Source organism: Rhynchophorus ferrugineus, unplaced genomic scaffold (assembly GCF_030347505.1).
Source record: "Rhynchophorus ferrugineus isolate W39M unplaced genomic scaffold, kcgeb_rfMv2 rfM1, whole genome shotgun sequence".
Lineage (NCBI taxonomy): Eukaryota > Metazoa > Arthropoda > Insecta > Coleoptera > Curculionidae > Rhynchophorus > Rhynchophorus ferrugineus.
This window is the reverse complement of record NW_027472580.1, coordinates 11,851,201-11,876,065: the sequence shown is the minus strand read 5'-3', so window position 1 is coordinate 11,876,065 and position 24,865 is coordinate 11,851,201. Positions and strand designations below refer to the sequence as shown.

Below are 24,865 nucleotides of genomic sequence, written 5' to 3'. Positions count from 1 at the left end.
CTAATCTGGCATTAAAATAGAAAAATCGCCATTAAACAATTAGCAATTGTTACAATTAATAATGTTATATTACCAATAACAGTAGAATCACCTAACAGCAACAGAAAAAAAAACATAAACACAACCTACCTACTATCCGGTCCTGCACGAAAGGGTATTATCGGTTCCAAAACATCTTTGTAATTAATTTTGAAAATTAAATACGGAGTAAGCGACAGAAGGGGGAGGGGGTGCCGTATTGTATATGTCTGTTTCCTTTTAGAGTAACACGCAAGTATCAAATGAAGTCACGCAACGATGTTACCTTCATGGAATCCACTGTTTCGGCTTATTGTTATACAATACGTAAAGCTAACTGTTCTTGAATTTAATTGATCAATGATACTCTATAAGAGAACAGAGGCCACCCGCTAATTTAATAGGCTTTTTATGAATCGGTACAATCAAAAGTTTTATGGGATCTTATGTTTTCAAATTAAAGATGATTTACGAGAGAGATAAAATCGTTATTAAATAATTGTATAGTCTATCCAAAACAGCAGTAAACTTACGTCATCCAAATTTATGTTATCAAAACATCAAGTCATCGCAATATTGCCGCATCAACTCTGAGTTTTAGTTTATTTTGCCTTTGACCTATAACAAAATTCTGATGTAAAAAAACAATGAAAGAAAAATAGTGTTTTCAAATATAATTTATTTTAAAATTATAATACATCTAATGCATATATTATACAGCCACAACACTTTATAAGTTAGAGTTGTTTTATTATATCTACATTGAACTATTTTCCACACTACCCTAGGTCTAGGCTCGTTTTTTATATAGTATCTTCTGGAGTCCTAATCCACCTAATAAAAATGTACGAATGTTTGATTGTTGAATGGTTATGTCGATTGTGACTATGGCCAGTTCGCGAAATACATTAAGAAGAGACCTGACATCACCACAGTCCTGCCCTGTGTTTCATGTTGCGATTTAAAATGAAAGGACGAACTTGTAAAAATGCCAGTACAGGGCAGTCAAGCTCCAATTATTGAGAATTAGCCTGAACCTTTGAATTATGTCCTTATCCATCAGGATCTGCTCTCAGAACATTTTTTTATATATGATTCGTCAAATAATACATGTTTTTACATTACGTCTCTCGGAACAAAGGCAGTAAATATTTGAAAGTCCTAGTTTCAGAGCCAGAAGTAATACTTTATTTGTGTAACTCTAACTAATGATATATGTGCCAACATATATGTGTAAAACCTACAAGATTTCTTTCATCAAGAAAATCTTGCAGATACTGTATTCAATGGTAGTTGAACGAATCAATAAAGATGTGTATGATTAGCATTATCGTGATGTCATTAGTTGTTAATAGTAGAGAGTCGAATTAATGATTTGATCAAGTTTTAGCAACTCATTACAATTCCTCTCCAATCTCAACAAACACTTAACGTCACTTTATTTAGCACAAATACAAATTTTGCAGCCATTTGTGATCTTTTTTGATCAACATTGATATTTACAAAATCAAAATATGACAAACATAGAGAATCTGCCTCTTAAAAGAACTAATCTCTTCGACTACAAGATTCGCAGCTCATATTCAAAAATTTGCAAACAAAATGTTGGAACTATTTTCCACACTACCCTAGGCCTAGATCGTTTTTTATATAGTATCTCCTGGAGTCCTAATCCACCTAATTAACACTGTATTTTTGTGGTTAGTTCTTTATTCCTTCGTTGCTGTGTTTCCTGTGTAAAGTTATTTTGATATCACTGTATTTCTCTTTAGTTAGTTTCTTCTGTTACTATCCGTGTACACCATTATTGATAAAATTAAATTTAATAACTGCATTCTTCCTAATGTATTTACCATATCTACAAAACAGTTAGTGTTCTGAGTACATGTGTAATTCTGAACAATTGCACACAAATCTTTCACACTCTACAATACAATTTTATACAGTTATCCTCTATTAATTAAATACACACCTTTAGTTGTTTCCACTCTCATAACCCTGTCTTAGTAATTGTCAGCATTACATCATAATCACATATCCGAAAGTTTTATTTAGTCACTATCACTTTCTGAGCCACTGTTCAAGCCAATCACTAAGTTGTTAATTTCCAATCTATCTAAAACTTGTTCACGGTTCTACCATTTGTCAATATTTTCGTCTGTGTGTCTAATGGAGTTTATCCAAATCGAAGGTGTTATTGTAGACAATGCTTCTTTACACATATCCAAACAGTTCTTGCTCATATATCCTTCTCGACCTGCATATCCATTGTAATAATTCTTTGTCAGTCCCCATATCAACTGGATTGTATTAAATATACAGTGATATGGAGGAAGCCGTAGTACTTTGGGATCATATTGTTCACCCATCTAATCTATTGTGTATATTTTTTCGGACTTATTTATGAAAAAAGTAAATTGAATTAAAAATTGTGGCAGTGGCAGTAGTAAAGGCGATAGGACAGTCCTCCTACTGTTGCGATAGCTGCGAGTTCGAATCCTGCTGGGGCATGGTCGTAAATTTAGGTTTGTGATTGTTTAAAATTTGTGAATGTTCCGACAAGGAAAATAATCCCAGTCACGCCAGTAACCAGGCTGGGTAAGACCGGATGTCTTCTGGGATGATTTCTAAAGTTGGTCACTCGCCAGTCGGTAGGCTTAATGCTGAGGACCGTGGTTCGGAGCCCACGTTAAACTTTAGGCCCAGTCCAGATAAACCCACAGTTGCTAAAAGAAGACTTTAAAATATATTTTTAAAAAAATTGGTAGTAGTTAAAATAATATTGTAAATAGATAAACATATTTAGCTAGGTATTAAGCTAAATTGTGTGTATATAGTAGAATATAAAATATGTGTAGTAGATAGTTTAAATAAGGTTTTTGTTTATTTTTATTTTATTATTATAACGATTATTATATACATATTTTATTTTAAAACTTTTTTTATGTTAAAAATTAATAAGTTTGATTATTTTTTACTTTTTACTGAGTTCCTTCTTTATTTTTTGAAGTCGGTTCAATTTCGACTGTTTCAATGCTGTACTTTCAGTTAATCTTTTCGGCCCTAGTAGACTCATTCGATTGATTTTCTAACGTTCTAGCTTTGCCGTCCTAGTTGCAACCATGAAAATAATATTCTGTTTATAGTACTTTTTGTGTTGGATGTAAATAACAATATACTGTACGTCAATATAGCAGCATTTAGAAACGCAATTGTTTCAAGATTATCTATTAATAACATAATTACAAAATTACAAAAATAAAATTATCAGTGATAAATAATAAAATTCTGTTGACTGTTTTTATAATGTTTTTATTGCAATAATAGGAAATACACTTTTTGATTGAAGTTTTCGATTCAATCTAACTCTCTCAATGTTTATTGAAGCCTTTTGAAAGTTACAAACACTTTCATTGAAGTTTTAATGAATAATAATCTTCTAACAAAATATTAGTGATTATTATTTGTATTTAAAAATGGCGTGATGGTTAAATAGTTGATAAAGATTGATTGAGAAAATACGATAGAAATATTTAGTGGTTAATACTCCATTTATCTTCCAAAAGAAAATTCGAGAAGGAATATGTACATATCCAACTTACCGACTTAGAACAAATTACTTTTATTATATGATGTCATTTTTCCTTTCAAAATATTAAAATACGATGAAATATATTTGGCATCATTATTCCATTCCATTCCTTTTTCACATTGCCACTAGCCATTTTAAACTATCGACTAGTTCGACTGTTCCGACTATTTTCAGTCCATAGTTCCCAACCCTAAATAAAATAATTTAAAGTGAAATAAAATTTTGATTGTTTTAAACCCTTCACATAACATATATAATATATATTAAACTATTTACTTAACACATAAAATTAGTAAAAAAACAATCTATCGAAATATGCAATTTAATCACAGTCACACGATGATAGAGGACTGAAGTGTGAAGGAATTACCAGATATATGTGGTTAAATATCTAATTAAAAGTTAATATACGTACATCGCATATAAACAATGAGTAAATGGTAAATTTGACAGTTCCACAAAATTTACAAGCACACTTCATATTGTTTTCATGATATTTTAAATTAATAATTATCTCGGTTGTGAATTTTTAACATTAAACATAAACAATTAAATTATATAGTTAGTTAATAATTTTGATTTAATTGCACATTTATCGAGTAATTCATAATTGGCAACCTTCTAAGCCGCGATATCTCTAAATGAATTTGTATCATACAATACAAACACCAGTAGTTCTTCACTAGAGACCATTTCAATTGACCTTTAGTTGATTTGCAACGGAAAATATGAACACGAAGTGATCTTCGATTGCTGGTCAGAAAAATATAGCCATCAGAAAGAGAGCCATCAGCATTGAAGAAACCAATAATTATACCTATACTTAAAAAGGCGGCAGTAAACAGTACAGGAACTATCCAGGTATAAATATCCTATCAATGAGCTCGCATGAAGCCAAATCCAATTGAGGTTATCTAGATTAAATTTTCGCGCTATTCCAGCTCATAGAGATAGCTTCGTTTTTACTGATTTTCGCTCTGTTTTTAACTGTATACATTAGGCTCCATTTTGGGCAACTATATACATGTTCCCCAATAAGTTAATAAACGTCTTCAGGCTTCTTACAGGTTTAACATTTCAGACTTAAACTTAAATAGCCCTTGGATGGCTGTATTCCCACTGATTAACTCCAGATAGGTTAAAAAAACGCAGAGTTTTCATACATAGCTTAAAAGTATTAATGTAAAGCGATTTTGTATCTTTAACCTCTGGGTACATTAACTGCTGTCGAGATACTACAATTAGTACTTCGATGTTTTTATGCTCACTTTGCATTTTTTAGCGAACTGTTTAATTTCTTTGCTGACAGTTGATTTCCTTATATTTAATATACCAAGGCTGCTAAGAACTTTGTTTTGATAATTTTGAAGCCCATAGTTGCACACTGTAGGTCTACAGTGTCTTCAAAATATGCTTATATAATAACATTTTATAATAATAGGAGAAAGCTCCTTTGAGTCTCATAATAGTTCTGCTAGTTTCCTCTAAACATGTTATCGTACAAATATTTACATATAGTTCGTTCAATAAAACAATCAACTCGCGCCATCTGAATTGAAGACGCCAAAACGTCACAATGTTATGCTAAATAAAATAATTAAACAAAAACACTGTTATCAAATATAATTTACTTTAAAATTATAGTAGCTCTAATATATATATATATATATATATATATATATATATATATATATATATATATATATATATATATATATATATATATATATATATATATATATATTATCGAAGCACTTAAAACTACATTTAATTTACAGTAATGAATTATACAGTTATAATAGTTTGTAGGTTAGGGTTTTGTTTTCTTATATTTACACTGAACTCTCTTCCACACCACCTATGAGTTACAGTTATAGGCACGGATATCCCCTAGTAGCCTAATCGGCCTAATTAACAATTGTATATCTAAATACTATACTTTACTTTCATTAGAGAGCATATTTACCTTTCGCACTTAGTTATTGTTTACTTCAGTACAGTGTCTCCTTGAAAAGTTATTTTGATATCACTGTATTTCTCCTTATTTTGTTCTCTTACTAACTCTATACATTTTTCTCTATAAAACTGGATTTAACCTCTGCATTCTCCCTAATGTGTTTGCCATATCTGCAAGAGTTACTATTTTTTCTCTCCTCGTACATTTTGAGCTAATGCTAAAATGTTTATTCTCAACAATTACACACATATCTGTGCACATAAATATTTCGTACTCTACAATAAAATTTCCTACAATTATCATACAACCTTTAGTTGATTCCACCCATTATTATCATTATTATCATTCCATATTCAGAAAGTTCTATCAAAGTGTATAACTAAGCTGTTAATTTTCAATCTATCCAACATTTGTTCAAAATACAATCATTTGTCAATTTCTTTTTCAAAATCTCTTATTAAGTCCTCCAAACAGTTCTGAACAGTTCCTGCAATGAATTATTAACAAATGTTATTAGTAATAAAACCTAATCAAGTTTTATCGCAACGCATCAACTTTTGTTGTAACATTATTTTTATTATCATGTTGCCATGAGTGTCTACTCCATTCTGGTCCCATTCTGATATTCCATTTCTTCTTCATATCCATGTCTCATTTAAATACTAAGGATTCCTTGATTATATGTATTTAAAAATTATATACTTTTAAAAGTGAAGCCTGGAAGTTTCATTACACCACTTCGTGAGTTATCTTTACATCACTTAAGTCATATATTACTCAACAGTGTATGAAGGGATGTTCTACATCCCTCAAAGAGCTACATATCACTAAGCTTTCTATGGATACTCTTCAGACTAACAATTTCCTCTGAAATATTTATATTAAATTACAATTATATTGAAAAAACTACTCGCTGTTTTTATACATTTCATATATTTGATCTGTGATAGAGATAACATCAAGCTCATCTTGATTTGTTACCCAGTTCGTATGAGGATAGAGAGAGAGAGAGAGATCTTTTCTGTGAATCCAAAACTGCATTTTTCAATTTTTGAGATATTTCAGTAACCGTACCCATACTAATATTCAGAGCTGCAGCAACAACACGCTAAAAATATTTTCAATAGAAACTGCAGGAAATTAATATATAACAGTAAAAATGCTTACCTTTCTAACGAATTTTACTAGCAAGAGGGGGCCGGCATTATCTCGCTCCTGTTCGAAGTAACTGATTATAATGCAGAGATGCAATCTGTTCTGTATAGCTTCGGCATTTTCAATCAGAATCATAATAAACAGCGATTTGAAATTTATGAAAACAAGCAAACCGTTAAAACATTTGCCGGTTTATAACCTCTAGTTATTATAACTAATATGTTGAAGAATTTAGCAAAAGTCTGACAACGGCGACTTTCGTAAGCTGATTCGGTTACATGTTCGAACGTATCAGACAGCATTGTATCTCTTTTTAACTAGAATTAGATGAGAAGGAAAATATTTTCTGATTCTAAAACGAATTTACAAATTTCGGTAGGCAATATATTAAACATATTGATGGCATGATTTTACTGTTATTTTGAATAGATTTTTTTTAAATATAAAATTGTGTAGGATTTTAGACACCTTTTACAAAACATAATACGTAATACATCAAATTATAATCGTCATACAATCTGATGTCTAATTGCATCAGTATAAAATTCAATACCTCTTTGTAATTATTAAAATTACTAACTACTACTTTAATTATTAATTAAAACGTAACCAAAGTCAAAAATATAATGGTTGCCAAAGAACTTGTAAAATTAAAAGTGCTTCCGCAAGAAAATGTCAGGTCCTCGCCAATAAAAAGATATACCGTGACAGGATAGACAGACCTAGTGTTGTTCAACTAAATTACCTGAGAATTAAATCATTGAATCTTAGTAAGATATTTTAATTTAAGTTTATTTAGTTACAATTGTATAAAATATTTTCAAAATGTTTGATACATATTATCTAATCTGATAGCTGATAATTTATTTTCTAAATGTGCATTGTTATTGCCACAAATATTATAAAATATTATAAAATATAAATTAAAAAATAATTTGTCCAAAATATACTTAAAAAAACATGATATATATTTACCGAATATAAGAGCTACATATTTGCAAATTTATTACAAATCTCCTTTTCTCTTTTACATATTTTTATAGGTACTTAATTGGATACTATCCATATTATAGTCATAGAAAAATTTTCATTTTTGCCCTTTGCAATCCTATTTATGTTTTCGTCCAACAGAACAAGCAACACGTAATTATTTTATTGCGTTGCTTTTGCTCTGTATGTTGTATACAATTAATCGTTTTAAATAAGACCACCATTTGCTGATATAATATCTGAACGAAAATTTTCGTTAAATGTATTTTTGTAGATTCTTTTTCAGTAAATAAAAATGTCTAGAGATACTTTTGCACGCAACAAATATATATAACAATAAAATAAAAAAAAACAATTCGTGCTTGCAATATTACCACATATATAATGTTTTTGGCGTTATACTGTCTGACTTTTATCAGCATAAAGTGGAAGGCACAGGTTCGTCTGTTTCAAGAGCATCCGCGGAGAAACATGTCTTATAATTTTCAGTTTTCACACCTCCCAATTTACTTCCTTTAAAAAAATATATAGTCGTACTTTAATTGTTTTTGAATTTTCTAATGTGAGCTGAACACAAAATTTTCAGTTTTCATACCTCCCAATTTACTTCCTTTAAAAATATATAGTCGTACTTTAATTGTTTTTGAATTTTCTAATATGAGCTGAACACTTCCTGATTCGAACATTTAACTGGTAGCCATATTTGCCTTTTTGGTAGGTTAAAAGAAATTATCCGTAAATATACACATATTATGTACTTCAATTGATGAATTATTGATGTAGATTTCAATGAAAAACAATTAGGAATTTTATCTTAGTTAATCACTGATCTATCACATTTGGGTCCATAATCATCTGGTCGATCTGAGATACAAAAAATAAACCTTCCTGTTCGGAAGCTTGATGTAAGGGGTAGGGAAGGTGGTAATAGATTATCTGAAGTTTATAACTGTTTACTTTTAAAAACCGTTGGAGCAGAATCATATAGAAAATAATTTTTATTGGAACCTTATGAACAACAAATGTCCTTAAGATTTTACACAAAAATTTAAAAAAAACCAAATATAACTTAAGATGTCTTACAAAATGTTTTTAGTTTTCATTCCATTATGAAAGAAATTTGTCATCTTTTTACACAAAATATTGAAATATTAAAATATTAACATAAAAATTAAAACATTGAAATCGGGCCTGTATATTTTGTGGTCAGAATATTCACTTAACAAAGCTCACGTGATATTTTATGACATTTCAAATCGAAAGAAAGAAATCTGTAATATTTTTATCGACGGCTCTCTGGCGGTGTGGCAGTACACTGAGATTATGGGTACGGGTGTGCCCATTTAAGTTCCCATTCTATATTTCAATGTTTTGTGATTATAATTTATCTTCATTCTCAAAAGTGTTGTGTATCCAGTATACGTAAGGCAATAAAAAACCCAGGCGTAGTTTTCCTAGGAAGAAACAACCCAAGCTATAGTAAGGATGTGCGTGTGACTCAGAATTGTTTTTACCTGGTATGTGTACAATTATTTATATAGAGCATTTGTATTCATATATATTGTTATTCATAGGAATACAACAGTAGAAATCATGAACATATTACCCACCCTTTAAAACCAAAATGTGTCTAAATTAGGCGGTGGCAAAATTACATTGAAGGTAAATGTGATTATAGTGCATCAAAAGTTTTTGTTACCTTTTAAAAAGTTGCTTATTGTTATGTATTCAATTAGATTGCAGCCTTTCTTATATTCACATTTAATTACTTTTTATTTACATATTTATATTTCATTATTTTTTATTTATATTCATTATAAACTTATATTTTAGCTTTATGATATTTTATAATATTTGTATTTATATGGAATTTTATTTCAATAAATTATTTTGAAAAATTACATTTGGGTTTTATTTCAAATTTAATTGGCCAATAAAATGCTTTTCTATTAAAATAGCTGCTTTACAGGTGCCTGTAATAGTAATTTAAACTAACCATTGAAATTCAGCGACATGACGTTCTCAGCGCCTTCCTGCTGAAACCACGCAAAACAATTCTAAAATTATTTGTATTAAGTTAACACTCTATATATTACTCTATGGTACAGTTCTCTATTAGTCAATATAAAATAAAAAAGTCATTATAAATGACATTGACACTGACAATGACATTTTGTTAACCCTAACCTTTACGAACAATTGTAATACATATCGCCCAACTCAATAAAATGCACACCGATCTGTCTCCGCACCTACACACAGATAAATGTAACGAACTAATAACTTTACTGAGAAAATGTCACTCGGATCATCCGATCAAAAAACTATTCGGTTATTGTAACGAAGCGGATAGCAAGATGATAAGGTGTCTTAAAGAAGAGAGGCTGGCCAGGAGAGAGCAAAATTACAGAGAATCGTTGGAACGAAAGAAAAGAATCGCCGAAAAAATGAAAGAAAATGAAAAATCTTCCAATAATTGAAAGCGGAACACTTTGCTATGGTATTAGTATTTTAGATATATATCGTAATGTGTTTGTTTGTCAATAAAACACTGTTTTAATTTACAAGTTTTTTTTATTAAAAGTGATATAATGGACATGTTAGATGACTTTTTTATAAAAATTTTCTTTGGCTTATGTAGTAAGTAGTAGCAAATGTAGCCATCGTAATATCATCGACATAAAATTATATTATTATTTTTGTATTGTTGTGACTTCATACTGATCAGTTGGTAATATTTAAAATAATATTGTAAATAGATAAATAAGTTTAGATAGGTATTAAGCTAAATTTTGTATATATAGTAGAATATAAAATACGTGTAGTAGATAGGTTGACGTTTATAAGCTGTTTTATTGGAATGATTATAGACAAGTACCTAGTTTTAAGTTACTATGGTAAAAAATTGTAAGTTAGTCGGCAACGACAACGACTAGTGATAATATATTAATAAATTTTTAAAAAATCGATTTAAAATACTTTTAGCCAAGTGTCATGTCGTAATTATAAATATCAATATTACCAGACAGTACACAGTCGGCCATGTTTAGATTCGTATCTTTATAAGTGCCCGCAATTATACCTATTTAATCGTGCCTTATTTTTACACAACGCAAATGTTCCTCACTAGCCATAAAAATCGACGTCGCTTCGTTCCTAAATCGAATGATAACACCTGCTACTTCTATTTTTCAATTCATCTCACACGCGAATTAAAAAGCAACATTGGCCTTTACCATGTTTGCGGAAAATATGTAACATATTCGGTGGTTTGTCAATATTTGTCACTCTTGTGGCCCGTTTATAGCAACAAGGACAAGTCATAAAAATACGCAGTAAGAAAAGCAATAATAAACCTATTAAATCTTATGTTATTACATACCTCCAACCAAGACATTTGAAAATTACCCTATCCAACTAATAAAAACATTATTATTATACAAATATCAATTTTGTCCTCAATATACATCAAGTACCTATTCAACATTTCGAAACTTTATAAATAACTGTACATCTTTTTAATTTGACCGAATGCTTGGAACCTAGAATTTGGTAAATACCACTATCATCAAAACCAGGCAAGATGAATTGTGTCACTATATCATTATCAATGGGAAGGTGGGGTTACAAATTCCGTTTAATTTATCTGAAAGTTTGTTTATATTAAAGTTACTTAAATTTTATTATAAATGTATTTACTTCAGTTAATTTTCGTGCAGCTAAACGACTTGATTTTACGAAGACAAACAATATCATTCCAGGTAAGCAATTCGGCTTCCCTTCGGCTGGCCGCAAAAATCAACTGTGCTTTTAACCGACGTGAAAAACTTGGAGCGGTCTTCTTGGACCTAACCAAAGTCTTTGACAAGGTTTGGCACGAAGGCTTAGTGGCGAAATGAATCCGATTAGGTCTACCTGATGACCTAACAGCTCTCATCAAATCATTTCTGTCAGGACGATCGTTCCAGGTGAAGATTAAAGATATTCTCTATAGCCGGAAAACCATAGACGCAGGAGTTCCACAAGGCTCCCCCTGGCACCCGCTCTATTTAATATTTTTCTTTCAGATATCCCTAGGAGACCACAAGTTGAGGCTTTTTACGCAGACGACACTGCTTACTTTGCTTCTTCAAGAGTAGCATCGCACATCCGAAGCAGACTCCAAATACAACTCGATGAGACGATCCAGTGGTTACATTTCTGGAGGTTGCTGGTCAACCCACAGAAAACCCAGGCTATCTTCTTCCACAAGAAGCGTTTTGCACCGAGAATTTCGTGTCTTAAAGTCGAGAACGCCGAAATCCCATGGTCAGAAAAAGCCACCTATCTCGGTCTTGTCTTCGATCACAAGTTTAGGTGGAATTCCCACATTCAAAGGTCCCTCCATAAAGGTCAAGGTATTGCTAATTTGCTGTTCCCGCTTATCAACCGGGCCAGCAGGTTTAGCTCACCTAGCCAGGTGGAATGTCTTCAAGTCTTTCAAAACAAAATTCTCAGGAGAATAATCAATGCCCCCTGGTTCATCAGAGACAATATCCGAGGTTTACTCGATATATTTCTCCACTCTTCGTCTCTCGGACAATAGATGTATTACCGAGCTGGCCGATATTTTAGGCCAATAACTCATTCGGCTCTTCGTGGCCTTATTCTATCACAGCCTACAATTCCCCGTCGTGCTCTAACTCCAAACTGTTTCGACCTTCTCCGACGCGCGATTAACTCATTTACCGCAAGTTGCGTGGTGTGATAACGACGCCACGTCCTTGCCTGGCCCTTGTGCCTCTTTACGGTATTACCGGTTACGGATACTCTCCTTACTAACAGTAAGAAGTATCAGTTAGGGTCACTGGATCAGCTGATAGGGTGGGGTTTAGTGAGTAGCCCAGAGGCAGTCTACACATAACCAGCCCAATTCGCTTATTCCTGCGGGTCTTCCCGACCAGGTATCCGTAACAGGATTCCCCTTCCCGGTTCCAAACAAAAAAAACTAAACGACTCGAGGTTAGCAACTAGATATTGGGTAGAATAATAGCAGACCTGTTATATTTGAAAATATTAATGATTAATTAATTCAAAAATGTAGTTTCAGAAAGTACTAGATGTAGTTAAGATCTAATTATGTTTAACATTTAACTATAACTTGATAATTAATTGAGTCTTCAGTCATATCAAATAACATGATAACATAACTTCAAAACTGTCTGTCGTTTACAGAACCTGTTAATAATTAATCCTTTCCCTTTACATTCCTTTTTATTTTATAACCTTGACTTCTAATATTTTCTTCTTTCCTACCCATGCTCACCTTACATGCTTATTCAGCTTGAGTTTGTATCTATTACAGCAGCAAACTTTTAAAATAATAAATAAACTAATGAAATAAATAATAAATAGAAAATATTTTTCTTATTCTTTCCGCTCTTTGGTGATGCCTTTGATTTAGGGCAATAAGTATTTGTTATGTTTATATTATATATACATGGCATGTAGAAAATCACTTCATTAAGTGATCTCCTGTAGAAAATATTATTTTAGTTAATTAGTCTTATTTTAAGACTTATTCTAAAGTCTATATATATCCAATAATCAGATAGGATGGTGTTAGAAGTCTTAGACTACGCACTTCACTGTCACTTCTCATATTTAGCTGATTAGCAAATACATTAGCAATGACAATCTTTCGAAGTACTTTTGTACGTTCGTGTACACAAACACCTTATTGGTTCTAGAGGAATATCGCGTTCTATCACTTCATTTGAAACATATTATGGAGCATCGACAACGGCACGCAACACGTTATTTTGGAACAGTGATATGATGGATATATTAGACTTGCTAGCAGTTTCCCATAGTTGGATTCCATATTACCAAATAGGCTTGAGTATAGATTTGTACAATAATATCTTGTTATTTAATGATAACTTTGATTTGCGCCTGTTCAGCCAATACATTTGGTAGAGTTTAAGTCCAAGTTGTTTGCGTTTGACGACTATATGCTTCTTCCAAGTTAGGCGTCGATCTAGGTGCATCTCAAGTTATTTCGCATCCTCTGCTTGCGGGAGTTGACAATTATTGATATAGACTGGTGGACATGTTCTTCTACGGAGCGCAAATATTGTATAACTGAATTCTGTTTCGTTGTCTTTTATATGCCATCTTTTCAGCCATATTTGTATTTAATTTAGGTGTGTTTCTAGGTTAATTGACCCTATAACTGGATCTTCAATGAGAAGCTAAGACTGCCGTGTCGTCTGTGTATGTTGTCACAGTAGTTATTTTTGTTGTAGGTCGTGTATAGAAGTATCGGCTGTGTACAGAAGATATAGTACTGGACACAGTACACCACTTTGCGGAATTCCTGAATATATTACAGGAAATTCGGAATGTTTATCACCTTGTTTTTCAGTAAACTGACGATCTGTGAGGTACTATTTTAGTACCTCATAATCCGGAGGAGGAAGAAGTTTCTATAATTTAACTTGCTTTAACCTTTACTTTATCAAAAGTCTAAAATATTTATAGGAATGCAGCAAAGAACAATATATTTTGGCGTTTAAGTCCATACTTATCTTGTTAACAAGTCTATGCACTTGGTCTATTTTTCCATGCCTATTGCGAAACCCAAATTGGTGTTCTGGAATGTTCTTTCTTTTTTCTATTGTACAATTGAGCTTCTTTATGTACAGTTTCTCAAAAATGTTGAGATTATCCGTAATCAACTTGTAGGCCGGTAGGAGGGGACTTCTTCCGATAACTTCTTTAAAACTGGTCCTTTTTTAGTTTCTATATATAAAAAAGTAAATAAGGCTCATAACTAATAACTTATAAATAGTCAAATATCTACTAATCATATATACTTACATTTGATGTTAGTTATACATATTAGTTATATGAATAATATTTTGAATGTTGAAAGTGAATCTTTTATAGAAATATTTATTCTTTTACAGCTGAACTTGAACGTTACCAGAAAGATGACAATTTTCTTGCAATATCCGAAGTTATCCGACATCTATGTTACAAAATTACCAATAAAGTGACCAAAATTCTCTATAATATTTTTATAGTTTCTTTTAATGAGCTTATTGACGACTTTGTGGCAGAAACTTGATGTATACCCCATATTTAAAACAATATTCAGTTTTCTTGACAATTTGGCGAACTAAAAAATTAATATTTTTTAAATTTATTTATAACTTTGTTACTAGTCGTTAGCGTTTAACCTACAATTTCCATAAGAAAACCCATCAGCTCAGTTTTAGTCTTTGGTGTAATAATATTTATATATTAACACTGCTGTTTTTCTATTAAATGCTCGTTACACTACACTACACAAAATCGTTTGATTCTTTTGAGTTTGTGTCCTGTTTTGGTATTATACAAGAGTTGTATCACTTCAATGTTGATATACGAATGAAGTCTGTCCTCGCGTTTCTGTGCAATTATCTTGATTTCCTGAAAAAGTTTTCCTGTGAAAGTCGGTATCTGATTTCTATATGTGTGTTCTAGGGTGATAGAACTTGAATTACTTGAAACTATTGAAATTAAATTTATATATTATAAATTTGTCACCACAGCATACCATTTTTGCCACCATACATTATCTCTCTACAAAAATTAAAATCCAACATGAATAAATGTTTTTCGCAGGTGATGCTCATGATACTAATGGACAAGGATCAGTCAATTTTACGATAAGTCACATACGATCTTGTAATATAATTTTGAGCACAACATCAATGTTTGCTGATACAACAACTGATTGATCCCTAAACAACATGCGATCACGATTAAATTCATTATATCAACGTTTATTAGTGGTAAAGAATGGGGCCTTGTCAATAAGTAAGTTGACTCCTGTCTTTACAATGCCAAAATTCGTACGAAATCATCATACAGAAATGGTTACGAGAAATGGAGCCAACAGTTTTCTCACTGATGCAAGCACAAATTGATAAATAACAAAACCTTTTGAAAGAGTTTATAGTTTCAATATCAAATTTCTTAAAAAATCAAATATCTTTGTTTTCGAAAAGCGTAATATGGCGCCTAAGAACACTTAGTACTGTCAGGGCTCAAAATATAACTTGACCAATCCTCGTATTAAGTTGGGTTTAATAATTAAATACTCATTAGGTCAATCTTAAATATTGAGAAAACCATTTGCATACATGAAGCTAAACTCAATGAAGGTATCCTTATCCGTCAACTAATACGACATCTTGTAAAGGCATCATCCTACATTATATACCTGTAAGGAGCTTGAGAAGTTGCTGAGCTAGAAGCCAGCTGTCACAGAAGTCCATAGTTTTCTTCATTCCCACCTCGATATCCTCCATCTAGTTTCAGAACTTGTTACTGACATATCATAGCGATAATAGAGAATAAAGCAATAGTGACATATTACTACAGATTTCAGTATAAAATGCTCCGAAGGACGATTACACACAATTGATTATTTAATTGATTATAAAATTAAAAAATAAGGAGCACAACTTAATTGTTGATAACATACATAGTTAATATGTATCTACGATTTTCTTTAAAACGAAAAACTTTCGATTATTGTATATAGCAAAAATTTGGGATACAGGATACATTCATGTACAAGGAGGATTGATTATTTTTGAAGGAATGAAATTCGGAGACCTAAAGAACTTCAAGTTTTATTTCAGAAGTGTTACTATTTCTTGATTACGGTAGTGTTTCGTCTCCAAATCCGATGTTTATCCAATTTGTTATTGGAAAAGATGTATTCAAAATATGTAAATTTGTTTCACCAGCCGTTGTATTATCAGACAGTTAATATTATCTATATTTATTGTATCCATGCAAAAAAACATGCCAAAAAATTGATACTCTGATAATGTAAATCGTTTCATGAAATAAAAACGTCGCCAGTCATGGTATGGTAAAAATGTTCCGTATGACTTGTTGCACCTACAGATGTGAGACAGGAGCATTATTTGTTATAGATTAGATTTCAAAACGTTTCAAGCACCTTCTGTGAGTACTTATAACAGTATTACATAATACCACAAAACATTGAAATAATAATCATACTGAGTGAAAACCATAATGAATTTTTTAAGAAGTGATAAATATTGATTATCAGAAAATCAAAAAATTATTGGATTTATATCAGAATCAATAAAACGATCACAGGTTTTTTATCTCCCATAATTCTCAAAAAATATAGAAAATTTGATATACAAACATTTTAAAAACATTTTTTTCATAGACCCAATGTTTCTCCAATATGATATAATTTGTTGTGGTATGCATCGTCCTGGCAAATGATATCATATCCCAACTCAATTATATCCTGATGAAAGTGCTTCATTTACTCTTAACTCACATCACCTAATTTTTCAAGAAAAAATTTAACGTGGTTGTGCAATAAAACAACTTTATTGGGATCATAAAACATCCAAACCTTCCTCCTTTTTAGTTATAATCATCTTGGAATTAAACATCACAAATACCAGGCCTTCCTTGATCTAACGAGTTGATCTAACCCGTTCTTTCAGTTTAGATTCCCATAAATGTGAAAATTGTCTTCACGAACAATCACATCATACCACCACGCCACAGTCTCTTCAGAGTGGCCGTTTTTAAACAAAACTGTGGTGATAAAACTATGCTTTTGGGATCTACTAAATTGTAAGGATTTTTTTCCTGCCGGGAATTAAAAATATTATGGTCCATGTTCTGTAAAATTTTTATTTTTGGATCAATATTGGTTCCTTGCTCTGCCACTCACGTGTAAAACATGGAAACTTTAGTGTATAATTGTATTTAGTATTTCGTATATAGTGTGTAATTCGTATTTAAGCGTATTGGCCTGTCAAAGGCAAGTCGAAATTATTCTTAGATCACAAGATATTGCTGTACAAATCAATAGTCATTTGTTCCTCCGGAATTCAACTATGAAGTTCCTCTAGCAGATCTAATATAATCAAAAGTTCCAAAGTATAGCACACTATAGTGTTACATACTACACCTTTAATGAAGTAGTACCCCTACAATCTCTCTACAACCAACAAATGTTATTCAAAGTATTAATAACAAATTTGAAGGAGTGTCAATGCACTCCAATGTACTTGCCAATGATATACATATGCAAGATGACAGTAAGGTGTGCAAATTAAAACATTTACTATGATCCAATCTGATTAATGGATATATATGTTATAGAAACATATAGTTAAAGAAAGATATTTTGCACAAGAGATCACTTACTCAAGTAGTTTTCTACATGTTATGTATATAATAATTATAGTAATAAATGCGTATTACTCAAAATTGTTAAACCATTAAAAGTAATATTTTTTTCAATAATCTATATCATTAATTTTAACTAAAATATGCTGTAACATTCAAATTTTGAAAGTTATATGGATTGATTCCAGGGTAGGGTCTCGTGACCACTTCTGTAATTGCTCTACACTGCTGATCTATCAACAACAAAGAAAACAGTAATTGGAACATTTGCCAACGACACTGTTATTATTGCTATATATGTACCTAAGGCTGTAGAGAAAGTGCAAATAACAGGCAACTAGATCTACAAGCGGACTAGAGACTTCTTTCTCAATTCTTTCTAAAAAAATTCTTTCTCAATAACAATGAGCTAAATACTACGACATCCATCCTGATGGTAGGTTAAATTAGAAACATGATGAATTTAAATCAAGCAAATGTACTGATTAGTCAGAAGATACTCTCAAATTGACTTAAGTTCTTAAGTTCTTAAGATTTTGTCTTAAAACATTAAATAAGGTTAGTAAATCACAGCAACGTGGAAGCAATACAGCTACTCGACAACACGCAGGAAATCAGAAGATCGAAGCGGACCAAACTAGGGTGCCACCGAAAAAATTTTCTTAGAAATATCGATATATATTTTTGTTAAATATCAATATTTTTTATACTTATTGCAAAAAAAAATCGATATTTTTTTTGTCCGATATATCAATACATCGATATTTTTTTAAATATCGATATATCGATATATAGATATTTTTTCTACATCCCTAGACCAAACCACACAAACTTCTATGGTGGAAATTGTTACTTTTAACTTTATTTTAATTAGGGAAATACATACTGATGTATTTATCCCGCACTCGCCTTGCTTGTATATTAATGGAAGTACAATAGTTTAGGTATTTCCATTGCATATTATTACACATTTTAAACTTTCCTTTAATATGAGAATTACACCAAATTGCACAGAAATTATTTAAAATTATTGAAAAATTATTTTCATCGTTGGACTGTGTTTTATAACAGTCAGTTGTGTAACTTGCCATGATGATTTGGCATCAGTGATTGAGTAATAAATAATAAACAACTGGTAAAAACATATAGCCCTAAAACAGTATGGCTGGAATAGTCAATATCGACTCATTGGATTTTGTACCAACGAAAATTAACGTTTTTATTTACATACATTAATAATAAAACAGATTTTGATAACAAATATAAACTAACACCTTTAACTGTTATATTAATACTATAACTGTTATATGAAGCAGTAGTTAATATTTAAGAATCATTTGTTTGGTTAAAATATATTGACAAAATTTCCAATATTATTTATATTAACATAATTGTTAAATTATTAAAAACCTTTAAACTTGAATGTCATAGAAACTAACTTGTCTCCCAAACGATGTTTACAAACAGGAGACGTAAAGTACAAGCATCATTAAATATATATATATAGTATTTAAAAGTAATTGTTGTTTCATAATATGTCATAAAATTCGTTATGTTTTAAACCAAAATCGTTAAAAACGGAGAAATACCAATAATCGTGAAAAAATTGGCTGCGAAACGAAAAAGTTAACTTTCGGTTTAGTTCATCATGATCGTTGTTAAGCTATATTGTGAATTTTTACAGAAGGTCATCATCTTTGACTATCTCTCCGTCTTTCTCATTCCAATAGATCCCCTTATTAGTGTGCTATTTAAGTTTCTCTTTACGTGTTATACCTAGCAGAACGTGTTAAATGATTTAAACTTTAAAACAATGAATTAAACAAAGTCCTGAACAGTTGGAGAAAATAACAGTAAGTATAAATTATTCTATTTTATTATTAGGTGTTCGTAACAATTTTATAACTCAAATATATTAGGTGACTGCATGTATTTTGATCAGCGTTATCTATTGGTGAAAATGCGAAGTATCAATGTAAGAAGCTGTTAAACAACCTAACCTAACTATTAAAGTCAATGTTTCTGTAATACAGATAACATAACATATTTATATTTAGTATTATTGAGTTATTCAGCGAAAGGACTGTTGAGCCAAGGGGTTTAGTAGGACGCCATTAGTATAAGGCACATACTGTGTGATAGATAGACAGGCAAAAGGCATTAAATTAAGCGGGGAAGTGAGAGAACCAAACCACCATTGTTTTAGTTGTCGCCCGGCATTTGTTTTGACCATGAGTGCGTAATATTCAAAATTTGGTGTGAAAACTAAAAAATATTGCTTAACAGAATATTGGCTTAAAGATTACGAATGCCATAATACGGCCATAAATTACACATTATTACTGTTATTAATTAGTTATTAAACATTGTTGACTATTTATAGCTTATGCTTCAACTATGTTCAGTATTCTTCAAGCTATTTATTTAATTAACATATTAAAAGTAGTTCGAGGAAAGGGTCATTTGAGTCAAAAAACTTTATTGTTTTTTTATGTTATATGATTATAAATAATTATATATTTATACATTAATATATTTCTACATAGGGGAATCCCTAGCGCAACAAACATGCGGGAAAAAGAGAAGTATTACAGTTTTAGCAGACATTCTCGATCATATCTTTGCTTACTTTTAGAACAAACTAACAGGAAAATTCCAGAAAAAATCAGAGAAGGAAGCAATTTTTCAAAATTCCTTAGAACCTGATATAAAGAATAGCTCTATTAAAAAAAAATACATTTTTTAATATACAGACCGAAGGCATTACATGAAGCGGGAGAATGAAAGAACCAAACCACCATCGCTTTAGCGCTTTATCGCTTTGTCGCCCGGCACTTGTTTTGGTCATAAGTGCGTAATGTTGAAAATTTGGTGTAAAAAATAGAAAACATTGCTTCGAAAATATTGGCTTAAAGATTACGAATGCCATCATAGGGCCATAAATTACACATTATTACTATTATTAATTAACTATTACACGTTGTTGACTGTAGCTTGTGCTTCAACTATGTTCGGTATCCTTCAAGCTATTTATTTAATTAACATATTAAAAGTAGTTCGAGGAAAGGGTCATTTGAGTCAAAAATCTGGATTGTTTTTTATATTTTATGATTATAAATAATTATATATTTATACATTAATATATTTCTACATAGGCGAATCCATCGTTTTAGTTGTCGCCCGGCACTTGTTTTGGTCATAAGTGCATAATGTTGAAAATTTGGTGTAAAAAATAGAAAACATTGCTTCGGAAATATTGGCTTAAAGATTACGAATGCCATCATACGGCCATAAATTACACATTATTATTGTTACTAAACAACTGTTAAATATTATTGACTATTAATAGCTTATGCTTCAACTATGTTCAGTATTCTTCAAGATATTTACTTAATTAACACATTAACAGTAGTTCGAGGAAGGAGTCACTTGAGCCAAAAAAAAACATTATTGTTTTTTGTTATATGATTATAAAGAATTATGTATTTCTACATTAATACATTTCTGTGCTTACTTTTAGAACAAACTAAGAGGAAGATTTTTAAAAATTACTGAGTCTGATATAAAGAATAGCTCTATTAAGAATTTAAAAAGTCAACATGTGAACGGTGTCTATGTTTACAGGAACTCTGATAGCGAATAAATTAAATTACTTCTTCTCCAATTGGGTATTTATTTAAGTTTTGTTTTTATCTCTTTTAAAAAAGAGATAGAATTAGGTATATTAAAAAATTGAAACAATTGAGACGAAAATAGTTTAGCCATGAAACAATAAGCGGCTAGAGAAAAATTATAGCGAGGTTGGTACCAGCAGATAAGAGCAAATGAGAGAAACGTCTAAGAAAGGAGAAACTAGAGGATTACGTTCAAGCAAATAAAATAGAAACAGAATGACTCTAAATGTTTTAGAGTTAATTACATAGCAGATTAATTTTTACTGTAACATCTGTAACATATTGTTTAATATTCTCTTCAACATACACGTGAATTTACAACTCACGTAAATCAATAATAATAATAGCGGGTCTACTATACATTTATATTCACCGTATAAGCAAAAAATGACAAGTGTCTGCCACCCATAGAAAATTCTGCCGGACTTAACTTGGCCACGTTGCCAGTTCTTCTAAATTGTATATATATTTCAAGAATATAATTAGTTTCATTGATTTTATTGTATTCGCAAAACAAGCTTTCTTGTTTATCTGAAATGCATAAATTGGAATAAAATAATAAACCATGAAAGACTCATTTATACAATTTTGTCTTTAAGAATAATCTTTGCTTTTGACCTCAGTTAACTATACTTCAACAGTAGTAATATGAATTATGCTTTATACTTATGGAATTCAACCAAAAGTGAATTTACATGCCCTATTTCGAATTTTAGCTACTAGTTCCAGTACTATTACCAACTAATTATCTAATTTTAACCATTATCTAATTTTAATAGAAATTGTCTTCACTTTTCCTTTTTCCGTGCTTGTTTTATATTAGCTGTATAATGAGCATTTACTTTAATATTTCGCTGTTGCATTAAATATCTGAAGGCACATTAATTAAAATTTGCTCAGTTGTTACTCAGTTAGGCTAAAAGAAGCTAATGTACGTGTACCTTCAACGTCAACTTTCAAAATTTCCAATTGTATCAAATTTTAATGTTTCTCCTTCAATTTCAAATGATAAAAGATGATTTCATATAATTAATAATTTGTGATATTAAATGATACTTCTCTAAACTCTTACTTTAACAAGCTTATATTAATTTTATTTCAAATATAATGAATTTGCTAAAAAATTAAATAAAATTTGAAAGATTACTAGGATCAAATTTGAAATGCTTCTTGCAAATTAAAGGACAAAAACAAGTTCGACGGGATTCATGTTTTCTTCGTTCATTCTGATTCACTTTTAATCACTTGCTAAACTGTATCAAACTAATTATCTCATAGTACCAGTACTATGAATGGGTTATTGATAAAATTCTTGCGTGTACTTCAACTACCGATCTCTATTGGTAAAAATGTGAGGTATCGACGTAAACAACTGCTAAATAACATAACCTAACTTGTTAAACCTTTTCCATTTAGTACGGGGGTCACTATTTATATTTTGGGAATTGGCAACACTGTTTCCAGTGAGTCCATCTGACGGTTCCATCGTAAAGTTTAACATTTTTGACGATATACGTACTCAGAATATTTTGTCGTACGGACCCTATTTGTTTATTTTATATTTAGTTGAAAGTTTCGTCTCGACAAAAAATGGAATTGAATCGTGAACATTTTCGTGCGATGATTTTTTACAATTTTCGACGTGGATTTTCACAACAAGAGTGCATCAATCAACTTCATTCATCAATCATCAATTTGACTTTTGGCTATGAAGTTCCATCAAAATCCACCGTGTATCGCTGCTTTAGTGAATTCAATCGTGGTCGTAGTTCCCTGTCCGACGAGTTTCGTGAAGGTCGACCAAAATCGGCTGTTGTGCAAGAAAACATCGATGCTGTGTGCGAAATGATTAAGGAAGATCGTCATGTCATATTGTGAGACTGAGTCATCCCTAAGCATTAGTTCCACCAGCATATATGCGATTTTACATGAACACTTAACTATGCGAAAGTTAGGCTGTGCTCAAAAAAAGGCTCGTGTCGATTGGTGCAAAGAAATGCTTAAGAAATTCAATCGCGGTACTTCGAAAAACGTTTATAAAATCGTGACAGGTGACGAATCATGAATATGTTCGTATGAGCCCGAAAATAAGCAGCAGTCGACTATATGGGTGTTCCAAGATGAACCAAATCCAACAAAGGTTGTTAGCGTACGAAGCACTTCAAAGAAAATGGTGGCCTTTTTTTCTTCGGTAAAACTGGTCATATTGCAACAGTGCCTCTAGAGGATCGTAGAACAGTAAATTCTGATTGATACATAATCATTTGTTTGCCAGAAGTCTTTGGTGAAATAAGGAAAACAAACAAGAGACGCTGAATTGTTCTTCATCATCACAATGACAATCTCTTAAACATCCGCTGAAACAAGAGACGATTCGAGCCCTGAAAATATTGAATTGATGAGTCATCCGCCCTGATTTGGCACCCAATAACTTCTTTTTGTTCCCATCCGTGAAGAATAAACTGCGTGGTCAACGATTTTCATCGCCCCAAGAAGCTATTGAAGCGTCCAAAAATTATGTTTTAAAGATACCTTATTCAGAATGGAATAAATGCTTTGAAAATTGGTTTAATTGTTTTAATATAATTTAATTGGTTTAATTGAAAATTGGATCATCGTGGCGAGTATTTTGAAAAACAATAAAAATATATTCACAGCTTAACTATTTTTTTTTCCTATTCCCAAAATATGAGTGACCCTCGTGTTATTGAGCTATTCAGTATAATTCAACGCTCAAAATTGCATCTATGACATTCGTCACTATTTTGTATAATTTGAAGAAAAATACTATCAAAGCCTATCAAACACTTTTAAAACTTATGATAATGCCGCCATCGTATCCCTATTATCCATTTTGATTTTATATATTTAAAAATGGTGGTTTTGTTAAAGTTCTGAAAGATAAAGTGTAGAAAGATAGACTACATGTTCATTTCGATGAAGCTTGGATTGGCTGATACACGGTTTCGAAACGTTGGTAAAGTTGTAAGCAATATAGGAAAATATTTTTATTAATATATATTGCACCAATTTTTCTTAATAATACACAGAAAATGGACGGAATATTATAATTATTAATTAACTAATAGTTCAAGACATAAGAAAAGATAAATGTGGCAATGTTCAACATGGCTTAATGGTTTTATTTTTATCAACACCATAAAATGAGTAATAGGAATGTTTGCCATAACACTAAGCTATAAACATATATTGTTTAATAACTAAGGGGAGTAATATAACTGTATATTTTACCAC

General features: G+C 31.0%; 1 protein-coding gene and 1 pseudogene across 1 annotated transcript in view; both read left to right on the top strand.

The window, feature by feature from the left end:
• LOC143204355 (facilitated trehalose transporter Tret1) overlaps positions 1-24,865 on the top strand; it is a 105,735-nt gene that overhangs the window by 68,051 nt on the left and 12,819 nt on the right. The gene's annotated exons all lie outside the window — the stretch shown is intronic.
• Positions 9,894-10,378, top strand: LOC143190972 (COX assembly mitochondrial protein 2 homolog pseudogene; annotated as a pseudogene).